This window comes from Vulpes vulpes, chromosome 2 (genome assembly GCF_048418805.1).
Source record: "Vulpes vulpes isolate BD-2025 chromosome 2, VulVul3, whole genome shotgun sequence".
Lineage (NCBI taxonomy): Eukaryota > Metazoa > Chordata > Mammalia > Carnivora > Canidae > Vulpes > Vulpes vulpes.
In genome coordinates this window covers 63,306,755-63,331,836 of record NC_132781.1, presented here as the reverse complement: position 1 = coordinate 63,331,836, position 25,082 = coordinate 63,306,755, and the positions used below count along the sequence as shown (strand labels likewise).

Genomic DNA, 25,082 nt, shown 5'->3' with positions numbered 1-25,082 from the left:
GGAAGATTGTATGTTTCTAGTAATTTGTCTGTTTCTTATAGGATATCCAATTTCTTGGCATATAATTTTTTACAGTGTTCTCTTATAATTTTCCCTTCATATTTTTGTGTTGTCACTTGTTACTTCTCTCTGATTTTTCTTGGGTCCTTTCTCTTTTTTTTTATTCTGGTTTATTAATTTTGTTTACCTTTTCAGATAAATGTATGCTTTATTTTGGATATCGAAGTAATTTTTAAGGAGTTTGTTCCTGAAATGATTATGAGTACAAATTTATATGTGCATATAAAATATAATACTAAGAAAATAACTATCTGAAACTTAGTGTTTCAAATAAAAAATTGAAGGTTTCTAGTCTCCAATAGCCAAAGCCTATGTTAGGTTTTATGCATTTTCAGACTGGTTATAAAAAATGTATTTTCATTACTTTTACCATTATATAGATTTCAAAAAAACTTTCAAATGGTCAGCTAAAATTCACATATTCATTTGGGTAATCATTTTGTTCTAAGAATGGCAAAACTACATGTATAAAAATAAAAATAAAAAAAGAAATAGCTCATGTGGCAATTGCTTTGTGATAGCACTATGGACAACAGACTACTAGTTTATCACTGTCATATTTTGGAGTTATTTAGCTTGTAAAATACTGATGTTTACTTCTGTATGGCTGTTGAGTGGTGATGTATAATAAGATCCTGCAATACTGCAGTGTTTATTCATATTCCACTAAGAAATAAAAATTATGGCTTAATGATTCTGCCTGAAAAATTCACATAAACACTCTTCTCCCCAATTCCATTCTTCCCTTCCTGACACCCATGATAGTTGTGTTGCCTTTACAGTTGGTGATTTTAAGAATGTGCTGTGGAAAGGAGCAGGGGAATAAAGGAGAAATTTTTCTCTGTTCAGCCTGAGCAGATGTCAGGAGTTCATCCCAGTGAACTTATACTCAGTGTAGGGAAATATCTCACCAAGAGTATAATTTTAGGGCAGCCCAGGTGTCTCAGCAGCTTAGCGCTGCCTTCAGACGGGGCATGATCCTAGAGACCCTGGATTGAGTCCCATGTCGGGCTCCCTGCATGGAGCCTGCTTCTCCGTCTGCCTGTGTCTCTGCCTCTCTTTCTCTCTCTTTCTCTCCGTGTCCCTCATAAATAAATAAAATCTTTTTTTTAAAAAAGGATAATTTTGTATTAGAAATTTACCAAATATAGAGGAAAAAACCAACTACTTGCTCTTTTTTGCTGTGAAAGAATATTATCTGCTTTATTGATGTTTAGACACTTGAGTGGTAGCCACCATAGTTACCAGACCTTTTTAGAGATGCCCATTTCTTTCCCATTTCTTTCCCACTTCCTTGTTGGGCTCCCTACTTCTGGCAACCTGTTGTGATACTGAGAGTGGTCTTTACTTGCCACAAAGTCTTCATTGTGTCTTGTGAATATTGTTTGTCCTCAGACACAGTGGCCCAGTGGAATTCTCCTGCTACACAGTAGCTTGCTCAAACCTGTGAAACCTGATCTCTGGATATTTCCTTCCTGCTCCCACCTTTCTCCCTACTGGAGATGTCCTCAAACTTCATCAGAATCCTGAACTGCAGCTACAACTATGTTGAGGTATCTGAAGCCTTAGGTACTTTCTGAGGACCAATAACTCTTCCATGTTCTCCTCACACATTGTGTGCTTGAGATTGTTTAAGTTCCAGGGCTTTAAATTACGTTTATTTATGGTGCATGTTTTCTGTACTAGTTTACTTAAGTGTTGTTTTGTTTTTTGCTATTCCCTGCTGCTGTTTCCCATTCCTTGCGATACTTGTGAAAGGGCTCAGTTGAATTTCTATAACTTTGATATGCTTCTTAAGTTAGTTTCTTTCTTTTTCTAACACTTTTAAGGCAACTGCTATTTTCTGGAATTTAGTGGGGTTTTTTTCCCTTCCATCCCTAATGTTTCTCTTGTAAAATCTCCCATAGTGAGTGATATAAATCAACATGTTCCTCAATTTGTGCGTATATTCTGCTGTTGGTGGCTATTTGTGTCTTTTTCCAGTTAGAGCTATTAATGGGGTTATGAATATCCTTGCACATATATTTTTTATACATTTGTATTGGTTTTATGCTAGGCATAGAGCTCCTGGGTCAAAGAATAAGCAGATGTTTTGGCTTTTGTAGATAAGGGTAAAAAATTTAACAATTTTGTTTCACTTCTCCTGCACATGTGTGAGAGTTACACCAGGGACTGGAGCATTGTGAGCAGAGGAGTGTCATGTCCTCTGCTAAGGATGAATTATGTGGGTGTAAAGGTGGAAGCAGGAAGAGTAGTTAGGAGCAATCATCTAGGCTTTGACCAGAATGGCAGCAGTGGAGGTGAAAAGAAGTGGCTAGATTCTAGACACATTTTGAATGCATAGTCAATAAGCCTTGTTAAGAATTTGAATGAGGGGTATAAAAGAAAGAGTTGAGGCTGTATCTAATGATTTTGTCTGATCAACTGACAGTTGACAGCATGACACTATAGGCATTGATGTGGTTAGATATTCTGTTTAAGAGATGTTAAAAATGAGGTTCCTATTTGATTGCAAAGAGAAATGCAAGTAGTCCACTTGATATCAATCTAGCATTCAAGGAAGTGATCCAGGCTAGAGACATAAATTCAACTTACAATAACTGTATTATTTTAAAAACTTATCTAGTAATACCTTGAGAATGTTATACTGATAGTCTTTTCACTGATCTGCTTGATATTTTATAACCTCTTGTTACAACTGCCTTAGTTTTTGAAGGGTGTCTTCCCCAAGAAACTGGTACTATGAGCTCTATTTGTGACTTCAAGAAGGCAATTACCCTTGTGTTCATGAATCTGACAGCTGCGATCAGAGATTTTGCTTCTCTTCCCCTGTTAGATTTATTTAGGACTCAGTTACCAGTCTAGTAAAAGAAGAAATAGTCTCTTTTATTAAAAGCTTAATTAAAACCAGTTCCTCCTAGTGCATTTCCTCTTCCTTATTATATTTCCCTATCAAATCTATCCTGGCATCCCACAACCTCATTGCCATCATCTAATTTGTTTCTTTAGATCTCCGTCTTTTCCCTGCAGAAAGATTTTCCTTCCTCTTTTTATTTTCTCATTCCCTGTTCTGATAATAAAAGAAAGTATGTTTTTAAAAAACTGCCAAAATGATGGTATTTCCAGCAAAGGCTTTGTAAACTGTCTTTGTATTTACAAAAAGGAAATCACACATTCTTTTCAAAACAAAGGACTTCATTCTTTATTATTTGATTGATAAAATCATGCAGGCTTCTGTGGGTAAAGACAATGTTGGATCTCAGAATCCTAGAGCTATGTTCAAAGATTTTATAATTAACAAATCAAGAGTCAGTCTGAAATCATATGGTAGGTGTGCCCCTTAAATCCCTGGAATCCAAAGGATTAGATGTTCTACTGTCCCCTCTTCAGGACCAGAGTATACTTTGAAAGTAGTCACAACGAGATGGAATTTGAGCAGGCTTTCAACAACTCCTTCCGAGGCCTGGCTGTCACAGCCCACAGGGTAAGGGTCATATCTGCCAAAGTTTCAGTAGATCTGCAATTTTCTAAAGACTAGCAGGTTCAGTTCTACCTCTAGAAAAACAGCTCTTGGTGGGCTGTCTGAAGCACCTGCTCAGGACATAAGATAAAAGCCAGAGTCATACCTGTGAAAAACCATAAAGTACAACATAAGCCTCTATAAAAAGCCAAGGTAAAAACATCCCACTTGTTATAAACTACCATCAAAACAGGTTCCTGGGGGACCTGAACAGCTCAGTCAGTTAAGCATGTGCCTTTGACTCCCAGTCATGATCCTAGGGTCCTGGGTTGGAGCCCCACATTGTTGGGGCTGAGCAGGAGCCTGCTTCTCCCTCTGCCCCTCCTCCCATTTGTTCTCTCTCTCTCTCTCTCAAATAAATAATTAAAATCTTAAAAAAATAATAACAAAACCTCAGAGGTTCCTACCAGGAGTCCCAATCTTTTATTTTTCTCCTTGTCTGTCTCTTAATTTTGCTGATAAAAATAGCAGGTGTTGGGGCTTGATGGGACCCAACGAACAGCAAATCTTATCCCACAGGGATTTTGAACTAATTGAGAAATAGGACATGGAGTAAAAAAGATTGAAAATGAAATATCCTTTTTATTTCTGAATGGTTAGATTGATATATAGTGCTTAGGCATGTAGACAGACATTATATGCTTCCTTATTCTGAGACTCAGAATTTGATGTATAGACATAAGGCAGTACTAGAAAATCAGTCTTCCTAGAGGGACAGGAGCAGAGGAACAGATCATAGGGATGTTTTGTTAAGAACCTGACCCCCAAGAGGATGAGAAAGGAAGTATTTGACTTACAATGAACTGTTACTTATCCAAAGTCACCAATGAAACAAGCTCCACCTATTTTGGGAGAAGTGAATGCCATAGTATAGCACAAGAGCACAGGATGAATTGGAAAAATTCTTCTACGTGGCAAGTTGAGAAATAGCAAATAAATCTTCTTCACCCACTACTGCCCCTCTGGAAATGGCATGGATGGCAAAGGATTTAAATTTTAGAACAAATCACTCAGTATAGTGTGGACAATATGCTAGAGGCAGAAAGACCAATTAGGCAATTTCCATGATCCAGATAAAAGTTGATGGTGATATCCCCACCTCCTGGGGATGAAAAAAAGAGGAACTAGCCTGTATGTCATACTTAGAAGGAAGAATCAATAGAGTCAGGCTGGATATTAGTGGTAAAAGAAAGTAGAGAGTGACCCCAGGTTTATGGCTGTATAACTGGAAATAGTAATATTTGAGGAAATAAAGGAGGAATCACCATTCCTGTTGAATAATAAATTCAGTTTTAGACATACCAAGCTTGAGATTCTATGGGACACACAAAGGAAAATGACCATGAAGATGCTGGATATAAGGAAAATATTATATTAGAAGAAAATGTAATATAAAATATCCTTAGCATTCACTACAATTAGGATGGAAATAGTTTTTGGAATTAATTAAATCAGTCAGGAGGCTATGTTTATGGAGGTGAGGGTAGAACGAGATAAATAAGTGAGATAAATAAATGAGGCAGGCAGAAGAAGAGAAGCCTGAGAAATAGCAGGAAGGTCATGGATATTGAGGGGGCCAAAGGAAAAAGGCCATTTAAGGAGAGGAATGCTTATGATACAGCTAATGAAATAAGGCTGGCAGTGTCCACTGGCTGTAGTGGAAGAGTGGTAGGGTCCCCAAGATGTTTGTCAGGTACCAGGTTGGTGTTGGGCAGATGAGGTAATGAATGAAAGAGGGGTGAAGTTGAGTGTGACCAGGGAGGAAAATAAAGACCTCTCTTTGAAAAGTATTAAGAGGTACAAAATTATAAAATAAGTTATAAAATAAGTCATGGAGATGAAAGTAAGACAAAACAAACCACACAACAACCCACCCAAATTTGAGAAGTAGTAACACAAAAGAGAAAAGAATGTGTCTAGAAAGAGGGTTTTTTAAAAAAATTAATTTCCACAATTTTTAATTGATGAAGTTCAAATGATACAAGGAATAATAATTGACTATAACTCTTTAAATTTTTTAAACACAGGTACTAATGAGAAGAGTGGAATTCTACTTTGGGGAATAAATTTTGCTTAATTGAGATTCAAGCTTAGTGTTCTATATCATCAAAATCTATTCCGAATATTCACCTGTTCTGAATTATAATGCGATTTTACATGTTTTGTCTTTGAACATGTCTTTTCAAAAAAAAAAAAAAGAGAAAACGTCTTTTCACACAGATGTATATTGTCAAATATGCTCTCAGAAGGTGATCGTATAATTTCCGTTGAAAATACTCATCTTTTGGAAGCCTGAACTTAAGAATTCTATTAGCTACTTTTCATGATATTTTCCTTTTAGCATGTAATTACAATGCAGACCAATCATTTCCAATTGAAGGTTAGATGAGAGCTTTTCAGCTGTACAGCTACATGGATTTTTTGAAAAAAGTTTGATTCTAGAATTTGGAGCAATTTTAGGCTCACAACAAAACTGAATGGGAAGTACAGAAAGTTCTCATATACCCCTGCTCCCCTCCCTGCCACACACACACTGCCCCACCTCTCACTATCAGCATTCCTACCAGAGTAGTACACTTGTTACAATCAATGAACCTATACTGACACAATAATATCACTCAAAGTCCAAAGTTTATGTTAGGGTTCTGTCTTGGTATTGCACATTCTTTGGGTTTGGACAAATATACTGGCATGTGTCTATTATTATAGTAACACATACAACAGTTCCATTGTCCTAGCAAATCCTCTTTGCTCTACCAATTAATTTCTTCCTTCCCCCTAATTTCTAGAAGCCACTGATGTTTTTACTGTCTCCATAGTTTTGCCTTTTCCAGAAGTCCTATAGTTGGAATTATACAGTATATGGCCTTTCAGAGTCTTTTGGCTTTTTTCACCTAATAATATGCATCTAAATTGCCTCTATGTCTTTCAATGGCTTGATAACTCATTTTTTTTTAGTGCTGAGTAATATTCCATCATCTGGATATGCCAGTTTATTTATTCATTCACCTATTGAGAGACATCTTGGTTGCTTCCGAGTTTTGGCAATTATGAAAAAAGCTGCTATAAACATCCACGTGCAGGTTTTTGTTTGGACAAGATCATATGGTAACATTATGCTTGTTTTGTAAGATGTGCTAAACAATCTTCCAGAGAGGCTGTATCATTTTGTCAGCAAATTATTACTCCCAGTAGTGAATGAGAGTCCCTGTTGTTCCACATCCTTGCCTGCATGTGGTGTTAGTGTTTAGGATTTTGACCATTCTAATAGGTGTGTAGTGGTATCTCATTGTTTTAATTTACAACTCCTTACTGATGTATGATGTGGAATACCTTTTCCTAAGCTTCTTTGTCGTCTCTATATCTTCTTCCATGAGATGTATTTTTGGGCCTTTTGCCCATCTTTTCATTGGGTTGGCTTCTTACTGTTGAATTTTAAGATTTCTTTGTATATTTTGGATAACAGTCCTTTATCAGATATCTTTTGCAAATGTTTTCTCTCAATCTGTGACTTGTCTTTTTATTCTTCTGACATTATCTTTCACAGAGCAAATGTTCTTAAATTTATTGAAGTCCTGGTTATCAATTATTTCTTTCATGAATCATGCCTTTAATATTGTGTCTAAAAAGTTATCACCATATCTAAGTTTGTTTAGATTTTCTTCTAGAAGCTCTATAGTTTTGCATTTTAACATTTAGAACTATGGTCCCTTTTGAATTAATTTTTGTGAGGCCTATAAGGTCATATATTGCTTGTAGATATCCAGTTCCAACATCATTTATTGAAAGGACCGTCTCTTCATTGTAATATCTTTGCTCTTTTGTCAAAGATGAATGATCTGTATTTATGTGGTTCTATTTCTGGGCTTTCTGTTCTACTGTTCTTTTTGTCTGTTCTTTCAATAATACCACACTTTTTATCACTTTAGTTTTATAGTAAATTTTGCAGTTGGGTAGTGTCAGTCTTTTACCTTTGTGCTATTTCAATATTGTGTTGGGAAAGTTACTAAACACAGGAAATGGCCAGAGCATTTCTATATAATAAAGAAAACTTACCATTATACAAGGTAATGTTGAATAGAGAGGGAAAAACTTTATTTAAAACCTCCAAAGTCCTTTTGTCAAAAGAAAATAAGCACTATTACACAGTAGTATCTATCATCATTAATATTAGACCTAGTTATGAGTTTAGTATTAGAGAATTAATACTTTTAATCATTCCAAGAAATCTTATAAAGAGAATATTTAATATATGTTAAAATAGTTTATGAAATCTCTTTAAGTGCTTTATACCAAATACAATAAAATTTATTGGCAAATACAACTAAAAATTATCAAAAATAAATTTCATTCCTGGTCACATTTTCATTATAATTCATAATCTTGTTGCTCTTTTCTTGTTATTGCCAAGAGTAAATTCAATGATCAAGATATCCATGACTTGACGTATTATATAGGGCAAGAAATAACGGGCAATCCAGCAACAATTGTCTCCCTCATTTCCAGGAGGGATAGGAGAGAATGCAAAGAACAACAGATAGTTTATAGAAATACAGAATCTATAGTTTTGTCCTTTTCTTCCTGCATCAGGCAATGTTGTGAATGAAAGGAGTAATCTCATGGCAGGAAGAATAATTTTAAAAAATAATATCTGATAAAAGAAAGCTTATGTATAATATACAGAACAGGTGTAGATATGCAGTACATTATTTGATTTGGATATTAAATTTCATTGGTAGATAGAGCGAGAATTTTTATAACAGTAATGTATATCTGTTAAAAATTGGGGTTTCAGGAAATCCAAGTTATGCAACTCTGATTATGAGCTATTCTGCTACATCCAACCATAAACCTGAACACACATACATACTTTATGATGATGAAGAAATCTTTGTGAAGTTGACTAAATTGAAATTTTTATAAGTATTTTCAGAAGCGTAAGAGCTGGGAATAGCAAATTATGATTAATATAACAACAAAATTATAAACGGAATCAGTGACATAGCACCTTTGGAGGCAAAAGAATCATAACTAATCTCCTCCGATCTCTTCTACTCCCCAAAGGTAGTATTTTAAAATACAGTAATATTAAGCTATAATTACCATTCATTTGCTAAGGCAATTTAATCTTTTATTTAAAAAGTTAAAGCAAAAATTCAAGTAATATACTTTTGGATATTCTTAATAGTAAGAGGAGTTAAAATGCTCTGCATTGAAGGCAGGAAATTTGCTAATTTCAAATGATATTAATATGTCCAGCTACAGTTGGGCATGTGGGTGGCTCAATCAGTTGTGTCAGATTCTTAATTTCAGCTCAGGTCACGATCTTAAGGTCTTAAATATGAGCCCTGTGTTGGGCTCCACATTGGGCATGGAGCCTACCTGAGATTCTCTCTCTCCATCTTCCTCTGCCCCTCCCCGTACTCATACTCAAATTGAAAATATTAGTTTTATGCAGCTTTAGAAAAGGATTTATTTTCTTGGGCTTGAAATACACTAAGGTTTTCCACTGTGCTTAATTTCCCCTGAAGGAATGTAATGTTAGGTTGCTGCAAAAATAAACAGTTTTGTTCCTACAAGTAGAATTCTTAGATTTCCATTGAGAACAGATATTTTTCTCCTTAACTATGCCACAGGAAAATGAATGAGAAGATTTTTGCCGTGATGGGAAGTCAAAGGCAGTTCTGGGGAGAAAATACCTTTAAAGATGCTACATACACAGTTAAGAGATTTATTTTTAAATGAATTTAGAGAATTAATAGGAAAAAGAGGCATGACCATTACTACATGCATTAGATTAAAGAATTAGAACTTTTTATGGTTAGTTTAAGTCAATCTTAATTCAAGTGGATTCTCATGATATGTATTTCTTCTCTATTTTCCCTTAAATATCTCTAAAATAGGGATTACCGGGATATATTTGACTGGGATCTGAGAAGAAAGCTTTGGAAATAAAAGGAATTAGTTCTTAGAGTTAATAAAATTTTTAATTTCTTCTTTTTTTAAAATATTTTATTTATTTATTCATGAGAGACACAGAGAGAGAGGAGCAGAGACATAGACAGAGGGAGAAGCAGGCTCCATGCAGGGAGCCCGACGTGGGACTCAATCCCGGGACTCCAAGATCATGCCCTGAGCAGAAGGCAGGCGATAAACCGCTGAGCCACCCAGGCATCCCTATAATTTCTTCTTTAATGATCTCCCAGCCAATGAGAACTAGAGAGTAACCTCACTCATAGTATTGCAATATCTGTATCTGAATGAAAAATAAGGCAGGGCCAGTGATGAAAGCTTTAGAAAATGCAGGAACAGAGAACAATATTTGTGATGATTGAGTCAGAAGGACAGGGTGTCAACTGCTTTGTCAACTCGCTTTGTGATAATGTGGCTTCCCACATAGTATATGTCAACTGTCACAGCTGTTCTATCTGCCTAAAAGTTTAGTTTCTCACTGTGATGGAATAAGTTTACATTTCAATTCATATACCTGCTTCCTTGGACACCGTTGGCATCCTTGACATTTCTTAAGTTTAGAGTAGTAACAGTATTGTCTTTATCAGCCCATGAAGTTGAGAGCTGTAATCTAGACCTTTGTAAATTCAAGGTAATCTTTAGGGCTGGACAGTCAGCTGCCCTCTCTTGATAAACATTTTTTCAGCATCAGTAGGTAAGTGTTTTTCATTCAGTAGAAAAGCACTTTTCCTCTGGGAATGTTTACACTGTGTTATCTATAAAAACACTATCATTGTTTTCGAAAATATTCTCTTAAAAGCCAATATTGTGAGTCCTTTGAGAATCTTCTTTCCTCTGTCCTCAGGGCCAATCACTGTGCTTGGCATACAATAAGTGTTGTTGGACAAATCTTTCTGGAATTACAAGTAAATGAATGAATAAGAGACATAATTTAAATAAAAAAGCAATGAGGTAAGAAAGGGAAAGAAAGTTGCTAACACCAAAACCAGTGATGTATTATATTAACTTACTTATTGCATGCAATGATGCGTAGGGCACCTACTTCCTAGCTTTCAGCCTTGATGATAATATAATCTTAAATAAACTGATAATGACTATATTTAAAGTCTAGTTTTAGACCATCTCTCATTTAAGTTAGGCTGAGAAAATTGTGTTGTAGGCTTGTTGAAAGAGAAAAGTGAGAAGAAGAAGTTTGCAGAGTTGGGTCCAGCCAATCCCATGTAAGAATTTTAAGTGCTCCATTATTTTAAGAGGGTAAGCTTGTTAAAAGAGTTTTTTGGTTCTTCCTGCTTCCTTGAAATATTTTGTATTTTAATTAATTTTATTTCTCATTGTTTCTTTCTTTGAGAACAATACAACCTGTTCAAGAACAGAAACAGCAGTTTTAGGGCATTTGTCTGCATGGGATTGGGATGCTCTGGTTAAATAAACACATTTGACGCTGATTTCTAGTTAAAACTACTATTTGAGGAAAAAGCAGACTGGTTAATACGTGAATTAGTGTATTGAGAAATTTCAGTTTGGCCATACCATTTACTGTCTAGATAACATATATTTTGTAAAGATTAAGAACAACTAATTATCATTCTAGGAATAAAAAAGAAGCAATGTTTAGTTCCTATTTAAATATTTTGTAATGAATTTCCATCCAGTCATTCGACTTCATAAATTCCTGAAATTTTGTTCTGTTAAGACAGCCCTAGGAGACTCATAGTGATCTAAGAGTTGTGTCAGAAATCTCAGTAAAAATGGGCTCTAGAAGTAGATGACTTTCCAAAACTCCAAATAAGCATAATATCAATATAGGGGGACGATATCACATCCTGAAGACTTCCCAGATAGTTCAGTCCCATTAGAAATATACTGTGGGGACCGCCCGGGTGGCTCAGCGCCGCCTACCGCCCAGGGCCTGATCCTGGAGTCCCAGGATGGAGTCCCACATCGGGCTCCCTGCATGGAGCCTGCTTCTACCTCTGCCTGTGTCCTGCCTCTCTCCCTCTCGGTATCTCTCATGAATAAATAAATAAAATCTTAAAAAAAAAAAAAAAGAACTATACTGTGATAAAAACCTGTAGAATTAACATAGTCCTGGAGCCAGCCCCTGAATATGTGTTTGCTCAGCCATGTTGATAAAAACTACCTTTGAGTTTCCTTTTTGGTAATTTTAGAAAAGAATGTGTTTAACCAGATCAGTAATTGAGTACTGTGTCCCTGAAGGTATGTAAATAAGCACTAATAAATGCACCATATCGCCCCAGCAGCTACAGCTTGAGGTATGGCTTGGTTAAATTTGCAGTAGTCCATTGTCATTTTCCATGAGGCATCTTTTTTTTTTTTTTTCCTTAACATAAGCCAGTAAAGTAAAATAGCTCTTATTTTATAAAGTAAGGAATCCGTGTGAGGGTCCTGATGAGTATTAACTATGACCATTCCAATTATACTTTTGAGAACTGAGCCCTTGGTAGGTCCATGAACTTAGTGGAACCGCTTGGAGACAAACCTGGGTCATGGTTCCACCTGACCCCATATCCTCATGCACTTTATGTTCCTGGGGATCAGCATCATTGTGTCCAACAGTCCTCTAGTTACATGATGGGCCATAGATCCTTTCAGAGGAGAAATGTAGGAATCAATACTATATACATGATAGTAGTTTTGCAGACTCTTCCACGGGTGCCTGACCTTTCCTTCAAACCTAGTTTAGATCTGGAAAGTAGGCAAAGGGTTCTCTTTTTTTAATGTATATTTTTTTTTATTGGAGTTCAATTTGTCAACATATAGTATAACACCCAGTGCTCATCCCGTCAAGTGCCCCCCTAGGTAGGCAAAAGGCTTTCCATGGGGCAGCAAACCTCAATCTTTTAGACATATTTATTAAACAATATTCTTACTGGATATTCATCTACTTTGCTACTGTGAACACTTTGCTCTATCAATTATCTCCATAGATCAGCACCCCAAATGCCATTCCAGTCTTGCTGCCCAATATGCTCATCCTGCTTCTGTCAAAATCCTAGATGACTTGGTAGCCGGGTTTTTGAAAAAAAATTGCAAATCATTAACTTTGACCTACATAGGATAGCCACCTCTGAGCTTTGCAGTGATGCCAGGGCTCCCTCAACACTGCATTTCCTATTGTCTTGATAAATGAACTAATTCTCCTGAAGAACATAGTAGGCTGGTGGATATCTGATGTTAGAGAGTCCATTTGTTCTAGTGTGTGGACTTCTAAGATTTTGGTCCCTTTTTCCATAGTCTGTCACAGCCGTTCTGGTATCATGACTTTTCCAAGGTTCTAAGGGTCATTCTATCAGTGCATTAGATCTGTGCCTGGAGTTCTTACCAGGTACTAAACTCAGTTTCTTACAAGACTGTCCTGTATCAATAAATTCTCCCTTGTTCATATCTATATTCCATCCTCTGAATCCAGAACTCTCGGGATTCCCTTGCAGATACTCTTCACTTCCTGCTGGCATAAAGTAGCCAGGTTCAGTAGCTTCTTTGCTATCCAAGTATTTTCCTACATTAGAGGCCCAACATTTTCCTATCAGTGTGATAACAGATATTTGGCTCTGTCTATATAATCTGCTGGCTAGAGTAGGACATAGGAACCCATCAGAGGGGAAAACATTCATTATAAGACATCTGCATAATTTGAGGCCTCTGAGAATTTTTCAAGCAAGGTAAATAGGAAGGGAGCACAGGAGGCAGTGGACCACTACTGTAGGCTTTGAGGATGTAGAGAAATCTGAGGATTTATAGTTCTCAAATGTATCTACCCTGAAAGGCCCAATCTAAGTCTCTGGGTCCTATTCATTCTATATCAGGGTCCTGACTTTGGCTTTAAGAGTCTTGCCTGGGCTGAGAATTTAAGCATTCTCTGAAGTTCTGCTACCGTTATATTCTGGCCTTGAGCTCTTCAACTCTATCTACCCTCTAGCTATAGGAGATAAATGTCTCTTAAATACTTCTGAGATGGCCATCTCAGTTTCATATTTGATTTTTTTTTATTATAAGGTTTATCACTTTCTGCCTTTAATGAATAATTACATTTAACAGCGATTTAAATCTATAATCCTTATAGTCCCCCTTTCCCCCCAGCATGCTAGGGACTATAAATAATCCTCTTCTCACCAGAGATAGGGTTTTGGGGAGTGATCTACCTCTAGAATCCATTTTTATTGAGAGCTTGCTGGCACCACTATTGATATGAACTGTCTTAGGTCTGTGTATTAGTCTACTAGGGTCAGCATCACAGAATACTACAGAAAGGGTGGTTTAAAAAACACCTGGAAGTTCAATATCAAACTGCTAGCAGGGTAGTTTTCTGATGAAGTCTCCTTGGCTTGCAAGCAACCAGCCTCTCACGGAGTCTTCACATGTGTACCCCTGGTGTCTCTTCATCTTCTTATAAGGACACCAGTCCTATTATGTTAGGGTCCGACGCTTTGACATTGTTTAATTAACATCTAATTTCCTCTTTAAAGGCTATATCTCAAAATACAGCCACATTGGGGTTTAGGAATTTAACATGAATTTTGGAGGGACACCATTCAATCTGGAGAAGGTTAAATAGAATCAGAACCTGAGAAAAAGGATTCTTGTGAATATGATTTATTGAGGGAAGACTTTTAGGAAAAGAGAAGGAAGGGAAGCATGATATAAAATGAGAGAGAACTAAGCAAGATTGTAATCCATTTAAACCTTGTTTTGATCTGGTTCCATAAGGAACTCTAGAATTAAAACAGCCTCACAGAGTTGAGCCCACCTAGAGGCAAGTGGGCTGACATATCCACATATCCAGATCCATCAGTCACTGGCAGGTGACTGCCCCTGGAGGTGTGGCATAACCCCTCAGTTTTAGGAGAGAGCAATTCTTTTTTTTTTTTTTTTTTTTTGAGTAGAGGCAATTCTTTAGAGAGGAAGCAGCTGTAAACAGTTGCCAGCTGAGTGATGCATGTGTCTACTTGTAAAGGAGACCCGGAGAACCAACAGCATCCACCATACATGATAAAAGTTTGTTTCACAGTTCACAATATGTATATGCCACTTAAACTACAATGTCACTTCTAGAAATCTACTGTGGGACAAAATGCAAAGATCTAGTCAAACATTGATGAATAATGAAGTATGCCACATCATTATTTATGGTGTTGGAAATAGGCAAACATTCTAAATGTCCAAAAAGAGAATAATGCTTAAAAGGATTTTTGTGCATCTCTAGCTGGAGTTTTCTGCGTTAATTTTTTTCATAATTTTAATGACATGGAAATGGTTATCATGTATTGTTAATTTAGCATATAACTCTTATTATCTAACTCTAAATATTTATATAAAAATGTCAGAATAAAATCTATTAACTGTAGCCATCTACTAATTATAGAATAAATGATATTTGGATTATATTTTTTCTTTTCTTAGCTTTCTGCTACTTTAGTAGCAGAGTAGTTTGTACCCAAAAGATGTCCACCTCCAAATCCCAGGAACTAGTACGTTATTTCAATAGCAAAAGAGCTTTACTGATGTGATTAGGGTTAAGGATCTTGAGATAGGAGATTATTCTGAATTATCTGAGTGGACTCAAGGTAATGATATGAATCTTTAAAAGTAGAGAAACTTGCAGCTGAGTCAGATGTGACTACATAAGGTCAAAAAGAGGAAATGGGAGGAACTGACACTCTGTTATTGGCTCTGAAAACAGAGGAAGTCAATCACGAAGTACGGCAGCAGAAAATTAATACATGGTTTAATCTACTTTCTCTGTTCTTTGTCCATTTACTGTTTCATTGATTTCTAATCTTTATTGTTTCTTTTCTTTTGGTTCTTAGGATATATATGATTTTATTTTTCTTACCTTCTTAATGCTGGAAACTTAGATAACTGATTTTAAATGTTCTTTTCTAATATAAATATTCAGAGCTATATTTTTAGCTCTATACATTTATAGCTATATCCTACAACCATAATTATGTGGTGTTTTTATCATTATTTATTTAGGAATATTTTCTAATTCCCCTTGTGATTCCTTCTTTCACTAATGTATTGTTTACTTCCAGATATTTGGGAAATATTTTGGATCATGTTCAGTTATTTGTAACATAATTCCATTCTAGCCAGATTTGTATGAATCAATTGTTCTAAATGTATCAAGGCTTGTTTTATGGGCTAGCATAGTTCTAACTTCCTTCAACATTTCTTATGATGCAGTTCTTCTATTAATGAATTTCTATTTTTGTCTGAAACATCTTTATTTTCTTTCATTTTTAGATAAATAATTCTAGATTGACAGATTCCTCTCCCACCTTTTCAGTATGTTAAGGATGTTAATACATTGTCTTCTGAATTACATTGTTTCTCACATGATCATTCTTATTATTTTCCCTGCATTTATGTTTTTAATATCATTTTTTTGCCATTGGTTTTTAGTAATTTGGTAATAATGTTCCTCTTGTGGTTTTATTGTGTCTATACTGATTGGAGTTTGTTGACTTTCTTGGACCTCTTGGGTTTACAGCTTTTATTAAATTCATAAAGCTTCTGATCATTATTTTTTCGAATATTATTTCTGGCCCCCCCCTTTAAAGATTTCACATACATGTATTTGACCTTTTACTATTTTTCACATGTTAGTGAAATACTGCTTATTTTTCAGTAAGCTGCTTCTTTGAACTTCATGTTGCTAATGGTATTGTTACTTGCTCATGTTCACTCATCTTTTCTTCTGGAGTATCTAATGTGTCGATATCATCTGGTAAATTTTTAATTTGGATGTTGTACTTTTTAGCTCTTTCAAGTCCATTTTAGGTCATTTTTATGTCTTCCTTCTTAAGTATATTCCACTTGCTTTGACCTATTTGAACATCATCTTTCTCCTCAACAGAAATGCCATGCTCTGCTTGAAGTGCCCCTCCTTGAACTAAGTCCAGAAACCACATGTAAATAGAAAAGAGGAATAATAGGATTCATCTCATTTATACTTTTTCATCTCTTGGGGATCACTGCCCTGTACTACCTGTTATTCAGTATCAGAAAACATTTTTTCCCCATATATTTTGTGTAGTTTTCTAGTTTTTTAGTGGTAACAAAATTCCTGACTCTGTTCTTTCCTTATGAGCCAATGCAGAAGTCTACGCTGTGTTTTTAACCTTGTCTGAAAAAAAGAATAGGCCCAACCAATTTAATTTGTGAAGTTTGATTATGTCAAATTATAGATAATAGAGTTGCTTCTTAGTTGAGTTTTTAATAAGTTATACCTGTATTCAAGTAGGATAAAGGCATATTTCTTCTCCCCGATCTTCTACTTTCTAGCTGGACCCCTGAAAAGTTTTCCTACTTAAAAATCATGCATACTCTTTGGGTGTTTATTTCAGAGAGAGAGAGAGAGAGAGAGGGAGAGGAGAGAGAGAGAGAGAGAGAGAGAGAGAGAGAGAGCGCACAAGCCAGAGGGGAGAGAAAAGGAGAAGCAAACTCCCCACTGAGCAGGGAGCTCAATGCGGGGCTGGATCCCAGGACTCTGAAGTCATGACCCAAGCTGAGGGCAGCCGCTTCACCAAATGAGCCACCTAGGCAATTCCATGAAGTATTTTTAAATAAGTGAATAAACTTAACTGTTTTGTCTTTGTATTAGTTTACAAAACACATATCATATTCCTATATATTGTGCATAAGCAAAAATTATACTTCCAAGCTGTCAGTAACATAGTAAATCGTGTTTGGGTGTTAAATGGGAGCTCTTTTGGAAAGAATTCAGTCACACCTTTAAGATTAGAGCTAAATAGCACAGTGGAATTCCCAATAGCTTACTTTTCTTTGTCACATAATAGTACAAATCTATAATCTTAAAACTCAGAGGCATATTTTCCATTGGGCTCCTTTCGATATTTTTATCAATCATAGGCATGGATAAAGACAACTACAAATTGTCCTAGTTCAGTTGTCATATGAATGGAGTCACTCAGATAAAATTAAGGCTAATATTCTGTCTTTGGAAGAGATTGAAAAAGAATCAAGGTAATTTTAAGGGGAAAAATTGTACTATATAACATTTGGAGATGTACAAAAATGAATGATAGTGCTATTTTTTTTTAAAAAAATAGCTTAGTGCTGCTTAATGTTTTTATTGTTAAATTTTCAAATCTACAGAGAAATTGAAAGACTTAAAAAATATATGCATATCCTTCACATAAATTCACGTATAGTTTACCAGGTTTGCCACTCTTTTGCTTTTCTCTGCATATACACACTCTTTACTATTTTTGGTTGAATCGTTTGAACTTGAGTCACTGACATCATGACACTTCATCTTAAAACATTCATCCTCAAAAAATATAGCAGTCTTCTAATTAACCTAATTATCAATAATACAAGAATATCATAACATATATAATTCATACAGCTCATTAACTTCTCCAATTGCACAAGACATAGATTTTCATAGTTATTTGATCATCTATCATTCATTCATTCCTTTATTTGTTTTAGGTAATAAGATCCATGAGCTCTAACAGAAGTTATCTAGGTCTCTAATTTCTTTTACTGTTAAAACAGTAGAAAAGCTCCAGTCTACTCTTTAAATTTTGTTCTGTTTTTCATAGTATTATTTTAAAAGATCCAGGCAAGTTCTGTTGTAAAATGTGCCAAATTCTGGATTGGTCTGATAACCCATCATGATTCGATTAGGTCCATACATTTTAAGCAAGAATATACCATATCAGTGACCTGTATTTCTTACAAATCACATCAGGAGGTGTAAAATGTCACATTGTTATGTATAAGTCACACTAAGATTTATTGTAAAGTGGAAGAAAGTATGATTTATAAATTTCCAATTATTTTGTATTATTTGATCATAGAAAATAGCATTTTTAAAAGGGTGCTAATATAGAATATATTGGGTTTCTTTACTTCATTGAGAAGCATATAAATTTAGAGCTAATTCATATTTTGAATCTGAATATTGACTATTATAGCTTCCTGTGTTAAATCAATTTTTTTTCTTTTCAGTGCATAAGTTACTATCCTGAAGAGCATAGAAAGGTGACTTTCAATGAAAAAATTTATTCATAAAATAAATTTTGTTGCAATATTTTATTTTTAATGAAAAAATGACCAACTATTCTCATGAGCAAGAATAAGACTTTGTGCTAATCATTTGTAGTTAGTTCCATAAAATGAATTTTTATAGAATTTCAAATTTCATGTATCATAATTTTAAATAGGCTTGAATCATTTAAAAAGGAGGATAAACAGGAGGAAATGATTATGCTAAACTCTTTTAATGAGTAATCATATCTGTATTTGAATGCAATGTAATATTCTGCAGGTTTTAATAAATTGTCATAGAAACTTTCTGTCAGTAACAGATTAACAATGAAATGCTATTGTCTACTTCAGTTTGCAAACCTACTTCTTCCTTGCTCTTACTGCATATGCCAGAAATATAAACATTTATAACTAACTGAAGCTCTCCATTGAAATACAATTTTATGATCAGAAAAGATAGACTGGCAAGAGTATTTTGGCATTAGGATTAGCTGAGGGGTAAGGAGAGCTGATTTTATTATTATGAACTACTTAGTTTGTAACTAATATTTTTTGACAGTTCTTCCTTTTGGAGTGGGTAATATAAAAAAGAATTCATTGCCTATCTACTTTGTTCCTTTTATTGATTCTATAACTACTTACTCAATAGCTACCAGGTGCTACATTATGGTTGAATAGGCAGAAAGAAGATCACATTTCTTATGGAGTTTACCTTTTCATGAGAGAGACAAATGATAAACAGATTTATATAATAAAATGGCAGACAGGGACAATTACATTAAAAATCAGGGATAAAGAATGGCCTTTTATACAGACTGAGCAGGGAAAACATCTCTGTTGACATTTTAGCAGAGACTGCTGAAGTGCAAGTGAACTATGAATAGATTTGGGGGAACAGAATTTAAGGCACATGGAAGAGCAAGCATAAAGGCCTTGATAAAGAAGAGATTAATGCATTCATAGAAAATCAAGGAGGCCAAGGGTGCTAGAGAAGAATGGATAAGGATAGAATGAAGGGATTTGTGATCAAGGCAGGTTGATAAAGAACGTGGATTTTATGAGAGTGTAAAAGAGAAAGCCCTGAGTAGTAGTTCTCAATCAGGGGTGATTTTGCCCCCCGCCCCCAGAACATTTGGCAATGTCTGTAAAGTTGAAGGTTGTCACAACTGAGGGTTTGATATTGACAGTAGTACGTAGAGGTAAGAGATGCTGTCAAACATCCTACAATGCACGGGACAGCCATCAACAACAGAGTCTTGCTGTTTAGAATGGCAATAGTGCTGAAGTAGAGAAACCCTGAGGATCAGAAGACAAAAAGTTACTCTCTAGAAATGGAAGTACAGGTAAAGTTATAATAATAAAAGTAGGGTGGCTGGGTAGGAGATTATTGCAGGATAGTGGCCTGGACTACAGGCAGTAAGAGGGAAAAGAAGCAAAGGAGCAATGCAATCAGATAGTGATTTAAATATATAACCAATCCTCAGCTAAAGTAGAAAATCTGGCTTATTTGAGAATAAAATATAATGAATATGCAAAAAAAATATATATATAACCAATCAAGTGCCTGGTGGCTCAGTCGATTGAACATCTGACTCCTGGTTTTGGCTCAGGTCATGTTCTTAGGGTCATGAGATGGAGCCCTGAAGTGGGCTTCATACTCAGAGGGGGTTCTGCCCAAGATTTGCTCCCCCTCACTTTGCCCCTCCCCTGCTTGTACATGTGTGTACACACACACACACACACACACACACACACACAAACTCTCTCCCTGTTCTCTCTCTCTGTCTCATCCTCCTTCCCTCTCTCTAAAATAAATAAATAAATCTTCAAAAAATAAATATGTGATCAAATAACTACAAATCAAAGGAATGGACATTTTAATAATGAGATGTTATTTATCATTGACAATATTGAAGGTAAGAGTTAATTTGTCCCAGATTGTTGTATGCATCCTAGCTATCCAGAAAAAGTCAATCTCCAGCCATTCCTGCAAAGCTTCATGGAAAAATGGGTATCGTCCAATGCTTAAATCAATCAATCCTGATTAACCTGAGGAAATGGACCCTAGTCCTACATACCAGGGCAAGGACTGGTACTTACACAGCCATAAAGGCTGATGTGGCAAATCCTGCCAGAATCTTGATTTAGTAGCTACCTGTAATGCAAAGCTTTGACCCCAGACACATGAGTACGTCACAAAGAGGCAGGATAGGACTGGTGTTAAGATTCTGACATATCATATGGCTACTGTAGCTCAGTCCCTGATTCCACCAGAGGGGTTAATGCTTCTCCTAATTAAAAACTCATGGCCACATAGTCCATGGGTCAGAGTATCTCTCCCTGAGTTGATATTCTTTCCTGCCATGTTACTGACCATCACCTTGGACTATGAGGAATAAGACCAAGATGGGAGAAGAGACGGACAGCCCTATACCTACTATTGTTCCTTTCTCAACAAGTTTTTCCTTACAAAAGCAAAATCAGCAGATGAGAATGTATGTGCCCATTGGCCATTTGGATTTTTTGGTACCCAAATATTCACAAATATTAGTACTTAGAAATATACTTACAAAGACTTGTATATGAAGATATAAGCAGTCTCACATGTCTGACCTTTCTAGGGTGAGATCTGACAGTAAATTCCAAAATATAATTGCTGTGATCCAGCAATTTGACTTCTAAAAAGTAATTAGGCAAAAATTCAATGATGTATACATAATCAGTAAAGCACTACCTTTGTTAGTGAAAATTGGCCAAAATATCTAATTAAATCTAATCAATACGAAATTTGGTCAATAATCTATAATGTATCAAAATAGTATTTCATTGTATATAGTAAATTTATGTGTAAAATGATATATAGTAGTGTGGATTGTATGATTCCTTTTATATTGGTAGATAAAAAATATACATATGTATAGTATATATTTGACAAAATATTTATTAATACTGATTTTCTCTATAGAATAGGAGTAAGGGAATTTTCATTTTCCAAATTATAATTTAAGACAATCATATTTTATAAAAGACATATTAAGTTTTAAATGTAGGAAATCCTATATCTTCATATATTCTATATTTTTCCCTTTTCAATGTTATTTCAGTAGATTATAAAAAAGAACTGGAAAGTAAGAAAATAATTTTCAGTCTTCCAGCTGCTACATTATAATAGATTATCTTTAAATTAATTTTCACACACAATTGCCTCTTGAATTTCAAAACAGTATTTTATAGATGAAAATTAAAACAAATGCCAAGGACAAATATGTTGTTGTTGAGTAGCACTTTATTTAGAAGAAAATTTGATATTTTTGTTAAAAAGGTGTATTTTGGCATTATAGAGGCATACATTCAATTTCTTACTATTGCCTAAGTAAATGAAAGGAAATAAAAGGAATCCATGCAAAGATTAGATAGAAAACACAGACACATGGAGAAATTACTTGTCAGTACTAGAAAGAAAACTTGCCCTGACATCCAGTAGCTGCCTGACACTCACAGCTAGATCTCGGTAGTCTTCTGTTGGACGTACAACTTTTCCTAGATCACTGACATCAGAAAAGGTCAAAACAAGATCATTGTGTAATCATGTCTGAACACAAAGACATACATATTATCCAAACCACAAAAACATGTCCACATCACAAAAACATAAATATTGTCAAAAATCCCAATATGCCAGCTATTATGAATGCAATTTCTTTTTCTATTAAGGCTTTAGCATCATTCTTCCTACCTTCCAGATAAGATTTATTAAGATACCCAATCATAGAACTATTCTCCACTTTCTGATACCACCCACGCCAGATCAAAACCCTGCTTTTTAAAACTCTTTTCCAAATCACCTAACACAAAACCCAAATCTTACAATATGTCTTTCTTACACTTTTCTCAATAAGCTCCCCAGAATACCATGGCACAGGCTCTCCCTCACTACAACGGCAGTAAAAGCAGGGGTTGTATCCCTGGTGCTACGGGCTGGATTGACAGTGCCACTTGTTCTCCAAACAGATTTGTCTCTGGTGCCTTTCAGCTCGAAGATTATCTGTTCAACTAGTCATACTGAAGATGTCAAGTTAAACTGTTCTTAACAGCTAGTTGTGATATTTTCTGGTGCTTAAGATTTCCATGCCCTGACATTAAATAACTGTATAATAATGAGCAAACTATTTTAAGTTTTAATTCTTTCAGCTATAAAATCTGAAGAATATACCTATCTGGGAGAATTCAGTAAAAATTCAGTGAGATATTGTGTAAGAGTATTTAGCACTGTTCCTGGTCTGTATTATTACTCAAGTGATACTTGAATGGGCTATTAATGCTGTTGTTATGTTTTTGTATTATTGTAATGATATTTATTTAGTTCTCTTTGCATGGCTTTTCAGTCAATTCCCTTTATTTTTGATCTAATAAGTAATAGATATTACCTGTACTATTTTCTTTATGGTAAGATTTCTTTCCTTAAAGGTGACACTCTTTCAAATTTCTAGTGTATATGTGAGACCCTCTCCAAACCTCCGAACTACTCACCTCCAGCCTACTTTTAGGAGGGGGAGAGAGAAAGATGCTCCTCCATGGAAACTATTCTGGTCATTCCTGCTTCTCCCTCTATAGGTACCCTGCTTCCCTCTTTATACAAGGTGAGTGATTGCGGTGGATTCAAAATTCCACTTATTCTTTCACATTTTGAGAGGCTAGCCTCATATATTCTCTAACAGAGCTCTTACAACAGGATAAGGATGAAAAAGAATTATCAGACTGTAATTCACAAAACTAAGGAACATGCTATCTACTCTGTGCTCTTGTCAAAACATACATAAAATAACCTAGAGAGAATAGAATAATATGATGTTTCTGGTTCATGCTAAGTAGCAGTTCTTCAGATATACATGTTCACAAAAAAGGACACATTATCATCTAGAAACTGGCCTAAGAGCCCCATTAGTTTTCTAAGGTAGAATTGTTCAAGAGTCTTTGGCAAAGTGGATCCTGGAAAAAAGTGGATTGTCTTTACTTAAAGAGAATTAATACATACCTTGCAAAAGAAAAAGAATTAGCAAACTACTCAAACAAATTTCTAAAGATACTCTTTTGAAGAATATACCATCTTCTTTTTTTTAAAAGACTTTATTCATTTTAGAGAATGCCTGAGTGGCAGTGGTGGAGGCAGGGAGGAGGAAGAAAAGGGGAGGGGAGGGAGAAGCAGAAGCAGACTTCATGTTGAGTGCAGAACCCATAGAAGGGCTTAATCTTAGGACCTGGAGATCATAACCTGAGGCAAAATCAAGAGTCAAAAGCTTAACTGACTGAGCCATCCAGGCACTCCAAATATGCCATATTCCTAACAGCATTTTTACAATCCATAGTTATAATTAAATTTTAGTTTGAGAATTATAGGCTATGTATATCAAAGGACAATTTTTTTGTTTTATCATCATAACACTGTCAAAACAAATATTTATATTATACCTTTCCATTTAAAAATGGAGAATTTTACCAATGCATATGTAAGATTTAAAGCACTTTTACCTGTATATACCTTGAAAGTAAACTGTATAAGCATTGTGTTAAAATTCTTATTCCAAACATTTACCAGAACTTGAGTGCTCTCAACTATATTGTGATACAATTTTAAACTTGAATGCTCATTTCTTTTTTCTCTTTTTTAGAAAAAATTCAGTATAGTTGACACACAATGTGACATGAGTTTCAGGTGTACCACTTAGTGATTTGACAAGTTTATACATTAGTCTGTGTTCACCACAAGTGTAGCTATCATCTGTCCCGTTATATCACTATTACAATATCATCGACTGTACTCCTTATGCTCTGTTTTTTATCCCCATGACTTACTCATTCCATAACTGGAGGCCTGTATCTCCCTCTCTCTTTCACCTATTTTGCCTAATCTCCCTCCCCTCTGGTAATCGTCAATTCTCTGTATTTGTAGTTCTGGTTCTGCTTTTTGTTTGTTCATCTTTTTAGATTCCACTTATGAGTGGAATCATATGGTATTTATCTTTTTTATTTTTAGTCTGACTTATTTCACTTAGTGTAAAACCCACTATGTCCATACATATCGTCTCAAATGGCACAATCTTATCGTTTTTTTATGGCTGTATAATATTCTATTATAAACGTACATATACCACGTTTTCCTCAGCCATTTGTTTACTGATGGACATTCAGGTTGCCTCCATGTCTCAGCTATTGTAAATAATGCTGTAGTAACATAGAGATGCATATATCTTTTCAAGTTTTTCCTTTTTTCCTGGGTAAACACCCAATAGTGGAGTTATTAGAATATATGGTACCTCTAGTTTTTAATCTTTTAAGGAAACTGTTGTATTTTCCACAGTGGCTATACCAATTTATATTCCTATCAGCAGTGCATAAGAGTTTCTATTTCTCAACATCATTACCTACACCTGTTTTTTCTTATGGTTTTGATTTTAGCCATTCTGACAGGTGTGAGGTGATATCTCAT

The 25,082-nt window shown here is 35.2% G+C and overlaps 1 pseudogene; it reads right to left on the bottom strand.

Moving 5' to 3' along the window:
• The window catches only part of LOC112909251 (ubiquitin carboxyl-terminal hydrolase 1 pseudogene), a 35,035-nt pseudogene extending 21,847 nt beyond the window's left edge, over positions 1 to 13,188 (bottom strand).
• Positions 13,189 to 25,082: the final 11,894 nt, after the last annotated feature.